At 44.4% G+C, this 6,994-nt stretch overlaps 1 pseudogene; it reads right to left on the reverse strand.

Annotated features, from left to right (window-relative positions):
• Positions 1-248: 248 nt before the first annotated feature.
• Positions 249-1,036, reverse strand: LOC112810808 (RNA transcription, translation and transport factor protein pseudogene; annotated as a pseudogene).
• Positions 1,037-6,994: the final 5,958 nt, after the last annotated feature.

Consider the following 6,994-nt stretch of genomic DNA (forward strand, 5'->3'; position numbering starts at 1 on the left):
TCCATTCACTACATTAGGCCATTCTCATCTCTCATCATGAACTTTAACCTTCTGTGTAAACATTTTGACCCTTTTATTCTTTTTGGAAGGTTTGTTTGTTTGTTTGTTTGTTTATCACTTTCCTGAACTTTATTGAAGAAAAAGCAATGATGGTAAATCTTGAGAACATAGTCAATTTTCTAGGATTCTTCCCTTGAAAATGTGACACCTGATTTCCAAACACATGCCAGAGCATACATGGTTCCCAATTGTACTAAGTAGATGAGAAGCTGAAATTCTAAAATGTTCATCTTCCAACTTTCCCCAGTCTGTGGCCTGTCTTTGGATCAGCAATAATTGCCTGAACAGCTACTATGGCTTCATTAATTTTTGTCTGTAGCTCTCTGAACTCTTCTATATGCAGCAATCGCAGAATTTGAGCAGCTTCATTAAGAACTGCATCTCCTGTGTCAAAACCAATAATATGTTTGTCTGAAGCAACAGGCAGGCCTTCTTTCATTTGATTTGCTTTAGCAACTGCATCCTGGGTCAGGCGCTCCTGGACCAAAATGCGAATTGCCTTAAGCATTACTAGGTAATCATCATGACGCTGAATCCGAAGAAGGTTAGCCAAAGTCATTACACCAGCCTTAAAATCAGGATTATATACATCCAAGTTGATCAATGGCTTTGCATTTTTAGCTGCATTGTCAGCATTTTTTGTATTATCCGGTACCAAGTCCTTGTATTTTTCAGAATTATCTCCATATTCAAGTCTAACAGCTAAACCAAGAAGCCAGTCAATTGCTTCTTGTCGGTCTTGAATCTTGAAAGGACAGTTAACATCTTTGAGATACTTTTCAAAGAACTTGGGCCTGTCGCTGCTGTGGATGTTTCTTAAATTACCTCTGTCTTCAATCTTGTAGTGTCTGATTTTCTGGTCTTCAAGCCAAACAATAAAGATTCTAAATTCTGTTTCATCTTTGCAGTTGAAGCCAGCTGGGTTGTGGTAGTCGAGGGCCGTCAGCTTGCGTCGAAACATGGTCCCCGCGTCTCGCTCTGGTTCCCCGGGCTTCGGCCGGGAAAGGACAGGCGAGGAGGAGCGGGCGGTGCAGGCACCGGCGATGCGGCAAAAAGCAGGTCTATTTATTTGAGAGAGAGAGATAGAGAGTGTTCATGACTTGGGGGAGGGGCAGAATGAGAGAATCTTCAAGTAGACTCCCCGCTGAGCACACAGCCAGACATGGGGCTCCGTCCCACAACCCATGAGATCGTGACCTCAGCTGCAACCAAGAGTCGGATGCTTAACCCACTGAGTCCACCAGGTGCCCCTACACTTTTCTTTTTATCCGAAAATAGATTAACCCAAGGGAGCATTCCGAGCCAGTGTCTCAGAGCAATATCCTCTGCTTTAAATTGGGGACTCATGCCGAGTTCCTAGGACTGTGGTTATGTTGTGCCACAGGGCCCCTCAAAATTTGCTTTCAGAACAATTCGGACATCAGGAAACTGGCTGTTTGAAGAGGCTCAGCAAAAATGTTTGTGTGTAAGGGTTTGGGTGGGAGGTGGCCTCATTCCTGGGGCAAGGGGACACAAAGTTAGTTCTCTCCTTCCAGGTTTTTTCCCCTCCCCTTTCCTATGTGAAATGTAGAACGTGGAACCTTTTTAGTAGGCCTTCCCACAATCTTCTGTATATCTAACTAGGTCTTTGCTCACAGTCAGGGGTGATGGAGCTCTCACTCACACTGCCATCATCCGACTATTTTGATGAGTGAGCAGTATAATTAGTGTCTGATAGCCCCTAGAATGATAGGCCTCCTGTTGCTGCTGAAAGTACTGTGGTCTGTGCCCTGACTAATCGATTAGCCATAAAATCACCACACACATGCCACTCTCGCACCTGCATTTATCGCATACAAATGCACACCCCACAGACCACCAAAACAGCAGACACCGGCACACTTCTATCACACGCCAACAGCACAAACTGCAAAGACACACTGCAAAAAACACAAAGTCTGCAGACACAGGACGAATACATCACACACACAGCACACATACATCAATCACCTACACACTACACATGTAGCACACACTTACGAAACATACACCACTCATACACAGAATGCATACATCTACACTGTACTCACACTTAACACATAAAACACACAAAAGACATACACCACACACAGAGACACATATACCACACAATCACCACACACACAGTGCACATAGGCAACATACACCATGCATGTGCCATACACAAATCTCTCACACAACGCATGTAAGCACACGCCTATAACACCATACAGAAAACACACCAAATTCACTCCACACACGCTCCATGCAACACACACAATGTACACCACACACCTACTATACACACACTGGACAAAAACCATACAGCAAACATACACCACACACACATTGCGTTTACCTCATATACAACACAGTCAAACCCAAAACCCTCAGTATTTTTAACTCATATACATCACCTACACAAAACATAGACGTTACACATGCACACACAGGAGGCACCCACAGCCCATATCCTACAGAAACTCATACACACCACAGACACCACACTTCTATCTCTTGGACGACACATTCCCCACTCCTATACACCACACAAATACATCACACATATACCTCACAGACAACATATATGTAACACAAGCACACTGCCAAACACACACATGCGTCCTCTCTCCCTCTGTCTCTTAAAAAGTAGGAGTGAAGTCCTCTTGTTTACTCACTTCCCAGGTGTAGCCAATGGATGTTTCCCTTTACGTGAAAGCAATGGAGTTTCTTTTTCCTAAAATGGCCAGATGGTTAGGACATTGTGTTAGCCACTTCACTCTCAATATTATCCAATCGTCATCTCCACAAAGCACTTTGACCCTCCATGTGTCCATGTCCATTTATTTACCCTTTGTTTTTTTTCAAAATCCCATCTAGGGTGCCATTCGGAAGAAGTGTCTCAGAACCATATTTTCTGTTTTCAACGTCAAGGGCCCTTGGGGTCCAAGCTATCCCACAGTCCCAAGAACTCTGCCAGACTCCTTTGATTAGTTTCAGAACTCTGGACATCATGAAACCTAGGGCATTTGAAGGTGCCCAGCAGAGAATGTGTGTAGGTTGGGCCAGAGGAATTGGAAGGGAGCTGGTGTCATTTCTTGGGTAAGGAGAAATTAAGTTAGACGTATCTATTCCAAATTTATTGCATTCCCAATTGAAATGCAGAACTTCTTCCTTCTTGGAGCAATAAAGAACCTTGCCTCCTTGCACACATATATACATCCCTGTGTTCTTTTTTTTTTTTTCTTGAAACTATGTTCTTTCTGGAGGCCATGGAGAGGAGTCACTGTTCTCAGGGCAGTATTTTCAGATTGAAACTGGGGAATCTGACTCTGTCCCTGTGACTCTGAGATACGTTGTGCCACAGGCCTCTTGTCATTTGTCTTCAGAACAAGGTTGACATCAGGAAGGCTAGAGGATTTGAATGAGCTCAAAATATTGTCTGTGTGAAGGCACGGCCAGAGATTTTGTGTGGGAGCTTGCTTTTCTTAAGGGGCAAGGGCAGATGAAGTTAGACATCTCTATCCCAGATAATGTTCCTTTCCATTTGAAATTTGGAACGTTGTTTTCCTGGATGGCAATCATCCTCTTGTTTTTGTGGCTAGGCTTTTTCACATTTTGGGGTAATAGGGTTGGCATCACACAACCAGTGCCCAGTGTTGGTGGCAAGTTCCCACTTGGATCCTCTGCTACATGAGAGAAATAAGTGTTGGAGAACCAAAAGGACAGATTCCACTCCTGCCTCTGCGGGCTTGGTTCTCGTCCTGCTCTTTTAATTGCTGTGGTTGGCAGCCAGCTTGTCTCCCTCCCTTGGGTGACAGAGATGTCTTCATTCTGAAGAGCAGAGAGTTCACACATGTGCACTATACTCCAGCACCTGGTCAGTGTAGAAAGAGCTTTTTCAAGGAATACTGCTCCAATGACAATTTCCAAATACATCATCAGCTGGGAGAACCAATCTCCTAACCCTAAAGCACATGTTTTTTTTTTCTTTTCCCCCACAATAGGGAAAGCGAGAGAAATCCATATCTAGAAGGAAGAATGAAGGCTTCTTGCTTTAATGGCCTCCAGATGTAGCCAATGGAGGTTTCCCTTTGCCCAAAACAAAAGGCCTTTCTCAGTCCTGAGACTTCCATCTTGTGAAGAGATTTTGCTATACACTTTATTCTCAACACACTGTTCTCAACATTAAGGATGTCTGCGTTCCCTCTGTGTCCGTTTCCATTCCTTTGATCTTTCCTCAAGCTAGGTTCTCTTTCCTCAAGCTAGGCTCTCTGGATGAACGCTTCTCAATCAGCCAGGGCAAAGACGTGCCCTGACTACCCATTCACACAATTATCCAAGGCAGCAACACAGCCTCAGGGCAAGAGGACAAACCATTTTTTATTCACATACCAGACACTAATTCTCTCACTTCACACAGGACCAGAGGGGGAACTCACCAGTAATACCTAGGTGCTGGCTGTGAGTAAAAGCACCTTCCAGCCTGAATGTGAATCAAGAGCTAGATAGAAAATCAGCAATACTATAGAAATGTATATAAGAAGGGCCAATCATCTACATTTAAAATGGGAGTGGACTAAAATGAGGCCAACACTTTGTAAAATCCTCTGGCCAAGCCTAAACACACACACGCACATGCACACTCACACGCACATGCACAAGCACACACACACACACTCGTTGTTTGGAACCTTGAAATGCCTTAGGGTTCCTCCTCATGCGAACATAGTTCTGAAACTAAATTTCAAGAGGAGGGAGCCTGTGGCCCACCCTTCTACACAGTCACAAGGAATCCTCCAGAATTCCAAGTTTAAGGAAAAGGATATGGCTCTGAGACACTGGATCTGAATGGCCCACAGGGTGAACCTTGACGGAAAAAGAGCAAGAGGATGGAAATGCCTGGGAGAAATGTGTTTATCAGAGGTGGGAGGAGACATTGTTTTGATTGAAGTGATTAGGACACTCTCTTAGCAACCCAATTCTCATTCCCAGGAATGAGAAAAAAACTGTGGGCTTGGGTGAAGGGAAATCTTCCTTACCCACACCTGGGAGCCCTGTCAGCAAGAACTCTGCATTCTTCCATTCTAACGGAACACAATTAAAAAAAAATAATTAAAAGGACAAAAACCTCTGAGATATAAATCTGTGCTGAAAACATATTTCACAACTGTCAACCAACATCTTGTTTCACGAATGTAGAAAATTTTCAATATATGAGTGAAGCATTAGGAAAGTGCCATACTCTTAACCTGAAAAATAAACCTGTGCTGAAAACATCCTTCAGCTAACACCTTGTTTCATAAAGGTGGAAACCTTTTCTTTTTTTTTTAAGTTTTTATTTATTTGAGAGAGAGAATGAGAGAGAGAGAGAGCACATGAGAGGGGGGAGGGTCAGAGGGAGAAGCAGACTCCCCGCTTGAGCAGGGAGCCCAATGCGGGACTCGATCCTGGGACTCCAGGATCATGACCTGAGCCGAAGGCAGTCGCTTAACCAACTGAGCCACCCAGGCGCCCTAAAGGTGGAAATCTTTTCAAATATGTGTGTGGAAGCATAAGGAATGTCCTCTACATAAATTTAAGAAGGACAAAAAAAAAAAAAACTCAGAAATAAATCTGTGCTGAAAACATGTTTCACACAGTTCAACCAACATCTGGTTACATGAATGTAGAAACCTTTTCAAATGTATGCGTGGAAGTCTAAGAAGAGTGTCATGTACTTAACTCTGAGAAACAACTGCGTGCTGACAGCATTTTCAACTAACATCTTCCTTCACGAAGGTAGAGGTGTTGTGAAATTCTGAGGGCAGATACCGGCAGATAAACAGAAGAGGGAGGGAGCCGCTATAAACTGGCGCTGAGAAGGTAATGTCACACTGGAGCGCAAAAGCGTCCTGCGTTGTATGGACCAGGGACAGACTCCAAGACCGGTAGCAGCGGGCAAAGGACTTTAGTGCAGCCCCCAGGAGCTGTGGGTGAGTGCGTGCGAACCGGGGGCGGCTCGCGCTTTTAGAAGCACAAAGCGCAGAGAGGCCCGACCCTTGGGATTGACCTGTGAGAGACTTGCTGTGGGGCGCACCACTGGGGAGGCTTTGGCTTTTAGCAACACAGGCATAAACGGAAACTTGTGTGTCCTGGAGAACTCAGTGAAGAGCTGACTACGATTTCTCTGCTCTGGGTCAGAGGTTTGGGTGCGGTCATTTCCGCCCTGACTCTTGGAAGAGATGGAAGAGACACGGAAAGCCGCCCGGGGTGGGGGGGGGGAAGGCTCAAAAAAACCCAGTTTCTGACAGGAGGCAGGGCAACTGCCCAAGCAGGTTGCGTGAGTAATAGCGCAGCATGCTCCTCCCCCAGAAGACAGCCTGGAAGAACAAGAGGACGACAACCCTAGGGTCCCTATAAAATGGGTGCATCTTTCTTGGGTGGTGGAGAATACTTTGGATTCTGTACATTGCCTCAACCACCCCTCAACAGAATGACTAAGAGGAGGAACCCCCAACAAAGAAAAGAATCAGAGACCTAATGGATATTCATAATACCCATAGTAAGATACATATAGTATTATTTATATCATATATACGTAATAATATCACCATAATAATAATAACGATGAACATAGCGCAAGATATCAGAGATAGACTTCAGCATAGCAATTATGAAGTCAGTATCTAGGCTTGGGAAAAGAAGTGGAGACAAAACAGAATCTGTAGAGGCAGAAATGAAATCTAATCAGACCGAACCTACAAATGCTATGAATGAGATGCAGTTTAAGCTGGGTACTCTGACTGCCAGGGTAAATGAGGCAGAAGAACAAATTAGTGAGTGCAGAGATAAGATGATGGAAAAGACGGAAACCGAGGAGGCCTGGGAAAAGCAATTAAAAGCCGAAGAGATTAGACTGAGAGAGATTTATAATGTCATGAAGCTTTCCAGTGTC

Source organism: Callorhinus ursinus, unplaced genomic scaffold, assembly GCF_003265705.2.
Source record: "Callorhinus ursinus isolate GAN/ISIS: 27379988/994484 unplaced genomic scaffold, GSC_fseal_2.0 scaffold157, whole genome shotgun sequence".
NCBI lineage: Eukaryota > Metazoa > Chordata > Mammalia > Carnivora > Otariidae > Callorhinus > Callorhinus ursinus.